The sequence below is a fragment of the Stegostoma tigrinum genome, chromosome 1 (assembly GCF_030684315.1).
Source record: "Stegostoma tigrinum isolate sSteTig4 chromosome 1, sSteTig4.hap1, whole genome shotgun sequence".
In the NCBI taxonomy this organism is placed as follows: domain Eukaryota; kingdom Metazoa; phylum Chordata; class Chondrichthyes; order Orectolobiformes; family Stegostomatidae; genus Stegostoma; species Stegostoma tigrinum.
This window is the reverse complement of record NC_081354.1, coordinates 30,149,968-30,163,339: the sequence shown is the minus strand read 5'-3', so window position 1 is coordinate 30,163,339 and position 13,372 is coordinate 30,149,968.

Sequence of the window (13,372 nt, the reverse complement as noted above, 5' to 3'; positions counted from 1 at the left end):
CCAGAAATGTAGAGCTTTATCTTACTTTTTTTAAAAAAAGTAGGAGAGAGTGGCAATCTCATTAGTGTTGTCACTCCTCAGAAAACCCACCCTGATATTGTGAAATTCACGTATAAATGGAAACAGGTTTGGAGAGTAAGATACCAATGGTTTTATCACTAGAGCAGATCAACAAAAAATTTAAATAAATTCAACTGTCTTTAAAAATATCAAAGTACATTTTGGTTTGAACACAGAAACAACATTAATGCTGAATGCATCAAGTTAGCAGTATTGTTTCTGTTATCTTTTAAGCTGTTATTATTCTGGCCATTATTGCATAAATCAAGAAAAATATTTTCTTCCAAATCAAAACTGCGTGGTCCAAAATTGAACCATATAAATTGAGAAAATCCCAAATGAGATTTTTAATCTGTGCTTAATTAGCTGATTGCTGGATTTTTACCAAGGAGAACACTGAATTCAGCGTAACCGCTCCAAGATGAGGAAGAGTGAAATGGGGACATTACTTTGGGTTATTTGTATGGTAACTGCCTGCAGGATAAAATGTAGAGCCAAAACATAAAATTAGCATAAAAGAAGCCACTCATATGTCAGAACACACTCCACTAAAGTACCAATATTTCCTATTGCTCTGCTCTTTATCATCTTAATCCATTTATTTTCAAATAATTATGGATGCCATCAGGATGCTGATGGGACTTTCAAAATCTAATGCAACATTCTGAAACTACATCTACTAAGAATACATTAAAACAGCAATAAATTAATGCATTCCCAGATAGCAGCAAAAACAAACAATAAAGCAGCATAATATACAGTATATAATTATTAACGTTAATGTTTTATGGATCAACATATAATGCATTATATGAAAATGAAATTCTGTAGTTTTTAAATTACTTTGTAAAAGTTGCATAATTTTATGTACTCAAGTCTGTTTCATTAACAAAGTTATTCTAGGTCATAGATTTGGGACTGAAAACTGCAAAATTGCAGGTTGAAGGTCTTGAGGTGGCTGATATTGGAGCCAAGTTATTTCCACAGTGCCGGAGAGATAGGGTTAGGCTCAGGCAATCCTCAGCTCAGCACCAGAGGCATTGCTGCTGGATTCACGTTCAGGACTGGGGCTTTGACAGTTTGAAGCATTCAGGGCAAAACACAAAGAAAATCAGGGCAGGGGCAGATGTCACTGGACCCCAGTTCAAGGCACAGTGTTAGAGAAGAGAGAGGCCACAACCTAATTTCTGTTTCTGTGACTTCAAATTTGGAAGCCGTCTTTTTAATGACGGTGATAAAAATGAATTGCCTAGGTTCTTTCAAGAGTTACTACGCTGGAATTTGAGGGAATATGGTACTGCTTTCTTGCACAAAAATGTAATTCCACTCTTCAATTGCCCCCAGCCCCATAAAATCAACAGCAAAATTCAATATGCTGGATTAATGCTGCTTTGATCATGGCTGCCCACTTGGTCTGAAACAGAACAATACAGTTGACCTTGCAGTGGCCCGATTTATTGCCCAAAATCACAGTCAGTTAAACAAAGGTATTTTTTATTGAACTTTTTCACATTGCCGTTTTACTTTGCTAATGCACAAATAATTAATATTTTTGAACATTCCTGATTTATAGAATTGAATTTTTGAAAATAATCAACTGTTGTCTAGTCCCTTAACAATATCAGTTAATAATTTTGAGTCATACACCTGCTTATTTTAAAACCCATGTTCAATACATCAGTAATTTTTTTTGAATGAATAAATGTAAAATTGGTATATTTAAAGAGATATGTTAGTTATTGGAAATCACTTCACTTTAAGGGGCAAGGGTGGTGTGGTCCCCAGTAGAAAAGTTGGCAGAAAGCTGACATGCACACAGTAAACCAGCCTTGCAGCCATAACATGTTGCTGAGATAAATTAATGTAGAGTGTAAATTCTGCTGCTTAGTGGTAGGAAGCCCCACTCTCTGAAGCTGCCAGGAGTGAAGGCAGGCCTGTGGAACCCTAACCCAAGGAAATCTGGCATTATGCAAGGAAGGGTATTGCCACCTAGTGTCATAGGGTCTGTTTCTCTGCTGTTTGACTCTTTTGGTTCAACCAGTCTTTGCTTACCATCATCCCAATCTAATCTAATCTCACCTACCTCCCTTGGCCCATATCCCTCCAAATATTTCTCATTTTCTTGTACTTATCCAAATGTCTTTTAAATGTTTTAACTGCACCCATGTCCACCACTTCCTCTGGAATTCATTGCATACACAAACCACTTTCCATGTAAAACAAATTGCCCCTCATGTCTTCTTTAAATGTTTTTCCTCCCACCTTTTTAAAAATATACCTTTCCAGTCTTGACATTCCCCACCATAGAGAAAAATCACCTACCATTCACCTTATCTTTATCTCATCTCATTTTTTAAAACCTCTATAAGGTTATCTCTCCACCTCCTTTACGCCAGTGGAAAAACATCCCAGCCTCTCCTTTTAACTCAAACCCTCCATTCCCAGCAACATCCTGGTTAATCTTTTTTGAAGTCTCTCCAGTTTAACAATATCGTTCCTATAGCAGGCGACCAGAACTGGACACAGTACTCCAGAAGAAGCCTCCCCAATGCCCTGTACAACCTCAATATGACATTCCAACTGAACGGTCTGAGCATTGTAGGCAAGTGTGCTAAATGCCGCCTTAACAACCCTGTCTACGTGACACAAGTTCAAAAAATTATGTATCTTAACACGTAGGACTGTTTTCTACAACACTGCTCAAGGCTCAACCTTTTATTTGTATAAGTCCTGTCCTTATTTATTTTACCAAAATGCAATACCTTGCATTTACTCAAAGTCCATCTGCTACTCCTCAGCCCATTGGCCCAATTGATCAAGATCTCTTAATAATCTTAGAAAACCTTCTTCATTGTCAACGATACCACCAATTCTAGTGTTACCCACAATTTTACTAACCATAGTTAGCATACCTTCTATAATCTCATCTATATCAATGACTAAGTGGACCCAGCACCAACCCCTGTGGAACCTGCTGGTAACAAGTTTCCAGTCTGTAAAACAGCCCTCCACCATCACTCTGTTCTCCTGCATTCAGCCAATGTTGTATCCAGTTGGCAAGCTCATCCTGAATCCCATGTGATCTAAGTTTACTAATTAGTCTACCATGTAGAACCTTGTAAAAGGCTTTACTAAATATCCAAGTAAACAATGTCTACAGTTTTGCCCTAATCAGTTGTCTTGGTTACTCCCTCAAAATTTTATTTTTTGTTTTATTTGTGAAACATGATTTCCCTTGCGCAAAACTGTGTTGGCTATTCCTAATAATTCCTTGCCTCTCCTGCATACAAATCCTATCTTTCACAATCATCTCCACCAACCTAATCCACCACCAAAGTCAGACTACAGGTCTGTAGTTCCCATGCTTCTCTTTACATCCCTTCTCACAGCATTAGCCACTCCCCCATCATCCAGCACCTCACTCCTAGCTGTAGATGATACAAATATTTCTGCATGCGACCCTTAATTCCCTCCCTGACTTTGCAAAATGTCCTAGGATAGACTAGATCAGATCCTAGACGTTTTTCCACCTCTATAATTTCTAAGACTTCCAGTACTACCAATACTTTAATGTGAACTGTTTTCAAAACATTGGTATTTATTTCTCCGAGTCCCCTAGCCTTCATTTCTTTCTCCACAGCAAAAACTGACATGAAATATTCATTTTACTATCTCTCCCACCTCCTAAGGTTGAACACACAGATGGGCCCTTTCATCTTTAAGGAATCTTATTCTAGTTGCTCGTTTAAATGTTATGCACGTTGGAAGTACTGATACAAAAACAAAATTGCTGGAAAAGCTCAGCAGGTCTGGCAGCATCTGTGAAGGAGAAAGCAGTTACCGTTTCGGGTCTGGTGACTGAGGAAGGGTCACCGGACCCAAAACGTTAACTCTGTTCTCTCCTTCACAGATGCTGTCAGACCTGTTGAGCTTTTCAAGCAGTGTTTTTGTTTCTGATTTACGGTATCTGCAGTTGTTTTGGTTTTTAATTTGGAAGTTCTGATGACTCAGTACTCCTCCATGTTGGACAATAGTTAGAGGAAGCACTGAAGATAGCAGGGATGCAAAATGTATTCTAGGTGGGGATTTTAAAGTCTGCCACCAACAGTGGCTCTGCAGCAGCACTGGTGATTAACCTGATCAAGAGCTGCTGGATGGGGTCTGCATTAGATGGTGAGGGAACTAACAAGAGGAAAAACATACTTGACCTCATCTTCACCAGTCTGCTGGCTGCAGGTGCATCTGTCCATGACCATCTCAGTAAGAGTGACCAACACATTGTCCTTATGAAATGATGTCACACCTTCATATTGAGAATCCTGTCTATGATGTTGTATGCTTTTATCACCATGTTAAATGGGACAGACTTTGAACAGATGAACGGACTCAAGACTGGGCATCCATGAGGCACCGTGGACCGTTAGCAGCAGCAGAATTGTACTTTAGCACAACCTAAAAAATGGCCACCCAAGTGGACAGGGTTGTTAAGAAAGCATATGGTGTTTTGGCTTTCATTAACAGGGGGATTGAGTTTAAGAGTCGTGAGATCTTGTTGCAGCTCTATAAAACTTTGGTTAGACCGCACTTGGAATACTGCGTCCAGTTCTGGGCGCCCTATTATAGGAAAGATGTGGATGCTTTGGAGAGGGTTCAGAGGAGGTTTACCAGGATGCTGCCTGGACTGGAGGGCTTATCTTATGAAGAGAGGTTGACTGAGCTCGGTCTCTTTTCATTGGAGAAAAGGAGGAGGAGAGGGGACCTAATTGAGGTATACAAGATAATGAGAGGCATAGATAGAGTTGATAGCCAGAGACTATTTCCCAGGGCAGAAATGGCTAGCACGAGGGGCCATAGTTTTAAGCTGGTTGGTGGAAAGTATAGAGGGGATGTCAGAGGCAGGTTCTTTACGCAGAGAGTTGTGAGAGCATGGAATGCGTTGCCAGCAGCAGTTGTGGAAGCAAGGTCATTGGGGTCATTTAAGAGACTGCTGGACATGCATATGGTCACAGAAATTTGAGGGTGCTTACATGAGGATCAATGGTCGGCACAATATTGTGGGCTGAAGGGCCTGTTCTGTGCTGTACTGTTCTATGTTCTATTCAACAGCCTCAAATGGCTTCATTTGCAACTCTTAACAAATCACTTAGATTGACTGGAGTAGCAGATGGCATATAGAAAGAATCGTGCAGGAGGCCAAAAGGGTCATGAAACAGGAGTTACAGGAAGGTGGCCACAACCAAGGCTGAAACAAATAGATAGATGATGGTTACAAGGGACAAGCAGGCATAATTAAAAATCTTGTACTTAAATGCATGTATTTGGAATAAAGTTGATGAGCTGACAGCACAAATAGGGACAAGTAGATATGACCTGGTGGAGACTACTGAAAGGTGGTCATAGGAAGATCAGAATGAGGAGTTAAATGTCTGAGGGTACTGTGTATTCCAAAAGTATAGACAAGAAGGAGCAGGAGGTAGAGGTTTTTTTTGGTTAAGGATGACATCAAGGCTGTATTCAGAAATGATAACTGGCATTGGGGTGAAAAATATTGAATCTGTCTGGGTGGAAATAAAAAGTAAGCGAAGGAAACCCTTGGTAGGAGTAATTTACAGGCCCCAGAAATAGGGCGTAGTGTAAACCAGGAAACAATGAGTTCTTGCGAAAAGGGCACAAATGGTAATTATGGTTAATTTAAAATGCATATTGACTGGATTAACCAATTTAGCAAGGGTAACCTTGGGGAACATTTCATAGGGCATGAAGGATTGTTTCTTGGAGCAATACACCATGGAGCCAACCAGAAAATTGGCTACTATGTAATGAGGAAGGATTGATAAATGGTCCTGTAGTTAAAGATCCTCTTGGAAGGAGTGACCGCAACATGCTCGAGTTTCAAATTCAGATTGAAAGAGTGAAGACTGAGTCACATACTAGAGCGTTAGCATTGAGAAAAGGTAATTATACAGGCCTGAGGAAAGATTTGGCCCTAATGGACTAGGCAAAAATATTAAAGGACAGGACGGTGGCCTAGGGAGATGCTTAATACCTCTCAATTAAAGTATATTCCTGAGATGAAAGGTGAAAAATCATCCATGGCTTAACAATGAAGTCAAGGATAACATAAAAGCAAAAACTATAGCATATCATACTGTAAAAGTTAATGGTAGTCTGGAGGATTGAGAGAAGTTTAATCACCAGCAAAAGGTTACGAAAGCAAAATCAAAAGAGCTTAAGATGACTTTGGAAAGGAACCTAGCAGAAAACAAAAGCCCTGATACCAAAAGCTTCTATTAATATATGAAAAGGAAGAGATTAGTAAAAGTAAATGTTGGTCCTTTAGAAGATGAAAATGACTAGGTAAAAATTGGAAACTCCAAAATGCCAGAGACACGAAAGCAATATTTTGTCTCTGTTTTCACAGTGGGAGATAATTGATTCCTAAAAAACTAGTTACTACGGAGAAACTTGAAACTGTTGTGACCAGGAAGAAGGTATTTAGTAAACTGGTGTGATTAAAATCACGAAGGGCAAGTTGTGCTTGACAAATGTGCCGGATTTCTTTTAGGATGAAACCAGCAAGGAATCTAATAGGAATCTGGAAGGTCTCGTGTATATGTAGACCTCCAGAAGGCATTTGACAAGGTGTTGCATAAAAGACTGATCCAGAAGGTTACATCCCAGGGAGTTAGAGATAGAGTATTGGCTTGGATAGATAGAGGATAGCTAGCTGACAGAAAGTGAAGGGTTGGGATAAATATGGCCTTCTCTGAATGACAAACTGTATTGAGTTGGGTGCTGCAGAATTAAGATCTTAGACCCCAACTATTTACAATCTATGTAAATGGTCTACAAGCAGGGACACAGTGTAACACAGCAAAGTTCATGGATGATACAGAAACAGGTGGGAAAGCAGCCTGTGATGAGGACATAAGACTTTAGAGATGGCTATTGTTAGGCTAGGAGAAAGGATCAGAAACCTGGCAGATGAAGTTTAAATGGGGGGAGGGGGGAAATCATTGAGGTATGTAAAATGTTAGAGGGAATTGATAAGGTGAACGTTGAAGAGATGTTCCCCTTTTGGGACAGTCTATAATAAGGGGTCATACATATAGAGTGAGATGAGGAGAAACTACTTCTCTCGGAGTGGTGAATCTGTGGAACTTAGTGGCAAAGTGCAGTGGAGGCAGAATCTATCAACAGATTCAAGAGAGAAATGGATGTTTTTCTGATGAAAAGTGGGATAAAGCAAGCAGGAAAATGAAGTTTAGACCAGTTAAGATCAGTCATGATAATGCTAAATGGCGGTTCAGGCTCAAACAACTGAATTGCCTACTCCCGCTCCTAATTCCTAAGTTCCTTTCTGTCACTTCATGATCTATTATATCCACCACTCTACCATTACTATCAAGCCAGAGGACCAGACCAAGTTCAACCCTGGAGAGTGCAGGAGAATGTGCAATTGGCCCTGACAATCCTCAGCAATAGCTCTGAGAAGACTTGTGCCCCAGAACTTGCCACAATTGACTTCAAGAGTAGCAAAATTGGAATCAATGGGTATCAGGGCAATTTTTCCATTGGTTGGAGTCATACCTGGCACACAGGAAGATAGTTGTAGTTTTGGGGGTGTCAGATATCTCAGCCCCAGGACATTTCTGTCGGATTGTCTTGGCCCAATCATCTTCGGCTGCTTCATCAATGATGTTGCCTCTGTTATAAAGTCAGAAGTGGGGATGTTCGCTGAAGATTGCACCATGTTCAGCGTCATCCATGTTCAAATGCGACAAGACCCAGACAATATCCAGGTTTGAGCTTTCAAGTGGCAAGTAACATTCATACCACACAAATGCCAGGCAATTACTATATCCACCATTCCTTGACATTCTGTGGCATTATGTTCACTGAATCCCCCACTATTCTGAGGGTTATTATTGATCAGACCAGAAACTCAACTGGATTAGCCATATAAGTTAAGTGGCTACAGGAACAGATCAGAGACTAGAAATAATGTTATGTAATTTACCACTTGACTCCCAAAGACTGTTCACCATCTACAAGGCACAAGTCAGGAGTGTGATGGAATGCTTCCCACCTGCCTGGATTGCAGCAGCTCCAACAATACTCAATGGGCTTGACACCATCCGGATAAATGGCCCACTTCATTGGTATCACATCCATAAGCATCCATTCCCTACATGCTCAGCAGCAGCAATGGGTACTATCTACAAGATACACTGCAGAAATCCTCCAAAGACCTTTGGACAACATTTCCAAATCCACAATCACTTCAGTCTAGAAAGACAAGGACAGCAGATGAATGTGAACACCACCAGCCACAAGTTCCATCTAAGTCACTCACCATTTGACTTGAAAATATATCGTCATTCTTCATGGTTGCTGGTTCAAAATCCTGGAATTCCCTCCCTAACAACATTGTAGGTCCATCTACAGCACATAGACTGCAGCAGTTCAAGAAGGTGGCTCACCACCACCTTCTCAGGTAAGTAGGGATGGGTAATAAATGTTAGCCAGCCGCTGAAGCCCACATCCCATGGGAGAAAACATATTATGACTGCTTCCTGGGCAAGTGTCTTCCAATTCATTATTCCAAATGGCATATCTGAAATGATTATGCTCCTGGATGAGCTGGGATGAATTGGCTCCACCTTTTTTTTAAACTGAACCCCTCCCTCAGTTGGTTGTGACAAATTTGATTATAAACAATCCCTTTCTTCGTGGAAACATCTTCCCATCCCAACTATTTATATGCTTTAAAAAGACCAAGTTAACCTGCATTCAGTATTTTAAAAAAAAGTTTACAACTTTCTAAAACATGAGAAGATACTAAAATACAATGCACAGATTAGAAATGAAAGGTGTATCTATGAAGTAAAATTGGTAAATAGAATATATGCATTCATCATTTGCATTTATCCATGATGAATAGACTGAAATGTTGCAGCTATTAGAGTGAATGATTGCAGTAGCACTGACTTTAGCAGTTTTGTAGTTACAGACTCTTGGTTCTGCAGTTAGCTAAAAGGAGTTTGTCTTGTTTCAAAAGTAACATTGCTGACAATTTGCTTTTGGCAATAAGACTCCATTTCTTTTTAACTACACGCAGAGGTGTACAGTGGATGTTATTTTCACAGCACACTTTGACACATTTGAACTGGAGGCTAGCAAACTAGCTCAGTAGCATACCAGTTCACTAGCACAGAGATTAGGGTTCGCAGTTGGTTTTAAAACCCTTTTTTGTGGAAGGGTAAAAGTCAATATGTGTTTAAGAACTGCTTTTCTCTCAACTCACATTCCATCTCCATTCTAGTACACAACCCAAAGGAGATCACAGTTCAGTTTTTAGAATGGTATCTTCCCCTTTAACGTGTTGCTACTGACATTTCCTTGAAACTGTTCAGGTATAGCATTCCATGATTCCTATTTGGACTCCACACGGGAATAACAGAATTTACATCCTCAGCTACCTTTCAGCTTGTATGTCTTTCTTTTGAAATACTACATACACATAAAAGTTCAAAATAACTGCAAGTAATTTGAATATATGATCTATTTTTGTTACATTCTCTTCTGGGATGTGCCCTGTGGGAAATTGGGTACTCTCAAAAGATATTACCTCCTTGCAGTTATTTTAATAACTTTTTAAATGCATTTTTAAAATTACATCTGGTGGGCAGACTGCCAATTTTGGCATCCACCTGACCTCCATGTAGTGGGAGTAAACTCAGGGATGGATGTGATGTTGCTGGGCTAGACCCCTGACCTATTTTACATACTATCCCCTGATCCTCAAGGCAAAGTATGCAATATCCAACCCCATGTCTCTGAATTTACAGACAGGGTTATAAGTAATTACTTTTTACAGGTAGTATTGACATTTTTCTGTTGGCAGCATGGTCGCATAATGGTTAACACTACTGCCTCACAGCACCAGGGACCCAGGTTCAATTCCAGCCTTGAGTGACTGTGTGGAGTTTACACATTCTCTCCATGTCTGCATAGTTTCTTCTGGATGCTCTGGTTTCCTCCCACAGTCCAAAGTGTGCAATTTAGGTGGATTGGCCATGCTAAGTTGAACCATAAATGTTCAGGATGTGCAGGCTAGTTTGGTTAATTAAGGTAACTGTCGGATCACATGAATAGGGTGAAATGCTCTTCAGAGGGTCATTGTAGACTCAATGGGCTGAATGGCCTCTTTCTGCGCTGTAGAGATACTATACAGTTGCCTGCAAAATGCAGCATAAGTTTTTTTAAAAGGAATTTGTCCACCAACATCCGAAAACAATTGAAATTTAGAAGTTTTCATTTAGTTCAGAAACTGGAAACTAAGATGCTGCCAATATTACACCCAGGAATAACTTTATACAATAAAATTATGATGAATAGTTTTGTGATAAATTGTTGATTTAGGACTGCTGTCATCAGTCAGATTTGTGGGCATGTTACTTACATGACCATGATACATGAATCTCACAACTGTACCTTGAGCTAGCAATGTACACAGCAAACACACTGCAAGTTCATCAACCAAGTGGCTGTGTCTCAAACAGAATAGAAACAGGAGTAGACCTTTCAGCCCTTGACTCTGCTGTGAAATTCAGTGGGATTATGGCTGATTCAACACTTTCTCAAATCCACTTTCCTGCATTTTCCCAGTAACTTGTGATTCCCCTACTGATCAGGAATCTGTCTTTCAGTCTTAAATATTCTCAAGGACTCTTGTTCCCCAGCTCTCTATGGCCTTCTGAGGGAAGAAATTCCTCCTCATCTCAGTCTCAAATTGTTGCCCCTTTATTCTGAGACTGTGTCCTCTGGTCCTACACTCCCCTGTGAGAGGAGACGCCCTCTTAGCATTTACCTTATTAGGCCCTGTAAGAATCCGAAATGTTTCAATGAAATCACCTTCCATTCTTCTAAACTTCAGTTAGTAAAGTCCCAACCTGTTTAGCCCTTGCTCCCAATTCCTTCACACCAGGGTTTATCCTAGAGAAGTTGTATTGACATTTACTGCATTCTCCCTGTTTGGTGTTTCCATTGCCTCCCCAAGATCAGTGAAATATGACCTGGTTATTCAACTGCCATGCTGACATTTTTAATTTAATTGATGACATGAAATACATTTGTATTTCTTCTTCTGGTATAGATTCCAGCACTTTTCTTGCCATGATATTATATAGACCAATTTGCAGGCTTTGTTCAAGTGTCCATTATTCATATTTGAAACATGACATTTGAGTGTCATGAGGTAGTTTCAGTCCTGAGACAGTAACCTGTGTCTCAAACATTGTTATTTCAAGTCAGGGTTACAGAAAGAAGATCAAATAGAAATCCTGACTCATTTTTCCCATCTCAAATATAGGGTACTACTCATCTGTAACACCTACTATCTTAAATCAAATAATTCAATTTTCAACTGAAACATTACTCAGTTAATATAACTTAGCTAGTTTCCAGCTACAGTATTGATCCACCAAGAGCTTCCTTAAATGTAAGTTAACAAGTTATTAGTTGCAAGTTGGTGCCTGATTTTATGTTTGCAAATATCATTTGTTGCTAACATTAAATGAGCAAATATTTCCTCTTGCAAGGAAAGCAACACAAACATGTAGGGAGAATGGGATGGTCCATCATTCACAGTGAAGATTTTAAAGAGAAAATTAAGGTGCAGTACTCATTTTCTACCACAAGATGGCATGATCACTTCCTTCAGAATAACTGCAGCGTTTGCAGATCAGTCAAAATGACCAGCCTCAACCACTGCCCCACCCCCCAAACACTATCCAATTAACGTATTTCCTAGCCAAACTCCACACCTAATATCTGATAGAGCACTGTTCCTCTCTCCCAGAGAGTTCGTTCGTAATTTGCAATAACGTGGGCATTTCTAATGAGGCTGTGACGCCAAGATATGTGCTGATGGTAGGCACGGCATTGTGGTCACTGGACTGGTACTCCAGGAACAGTAAAAACCATGTCATTTTTGTTTGTGTGCTTTTTTAAAACTATGGACTGAAATGAAAAAGACCTGTTTTAAATCCAGGGATTTCCAAGGACCACATTATTTGAAAGTAAGAAATTTGAAAGCCATTGTGAACGAAGGTATACAGGGTAGATGGATTGGCCATGGTAAATGAAAAAAGCCAAAGAACTGTGGATAGTGGAGATCAGAAACAAAATCAGAAGTTGCGAGAAAAATTCAGTAGGTCTGGAAAGTAATCAGAGTTAACGTTTTGGGTCCAGTGATCTTTCATCAGAACTATTCTGAAGAAGAGTTCCTGGACCCAAACCATTATCTCTGATTTCTCTCCATAGATGCTGCCAGACCAGTTGAGTTTTTCAGCAATTTCTGGGTTTTTTTGGCCATGGTAAATGCAGGGCTGTGGAATTGGGTCAGGGCTATATTTGGGTCTTTAGAGGATCAGTGCAGACTCTATCAATTCTATGATTCTATGAACCTTACTTATTTGTGTAGCTGTAGGTTTCAGTAATGTTCAAATGAATTGGAGCTGCGGGGTTTTTTGTGGACGAGGAACAAGTTGTCAATGACAAAGGTCCTTTTTTTTATAGAATACCTACAATGTGGAAACAGGCTCTTCAGCCCAACAAGTCCACACCAAACCTCTGAGGATCCCACTCAGACCCATCCCCCTATAAATCCACCTAGCCTGTACATCCCTGAACACTACCTGCTATTTAGCTTGGCCAATTCACCTAGCCTGCACATCTTTGGAATGTGGTAGGAAACCGGAGCAAGCGGACGAAAGCCACGTAGACACAGAGTCCATTCAACAGTCTGACATGCAGATACCGATAATGTGCAAACTCCACACAGATAGTTGCCTGAGGGTGGAATCAAACCCACGTCCCTGGCTAGTTGAGGTAGCAGTGCTTACCACTGTGCCACCATGCAGTCCTTTGCCAACAACTATATAATTGGTTCTCAGGAGTGTGCTGGGTCCATAACCCAGACCCTGCTGGATTGAAACGATATCCTCTGCTATTCGCTATAGGTGCATGATGTAATTGGTTGTCAGATAGTTGAACAGCTTGTGTGTAAATAAAACAGAGAGAAGCACTGTTAAGCCAGAAAAGACACCAGTAGGTCTGAAAAAGCAAAAAAAAATCTTGTTCTCAGTTCTCTGCAGTGAACTACTAAACCTGGAAATAAAAAGCTCATCTTTCCCCCACCAGATGCTTTTGAAATGAATAAATCAAAAAGCTTTCATAAGTGAACCAGACTCACAGAGCATCTTGCAAACTAGTGGAAGTATTTGGAAAAATAGCAAGGAAAAACCCA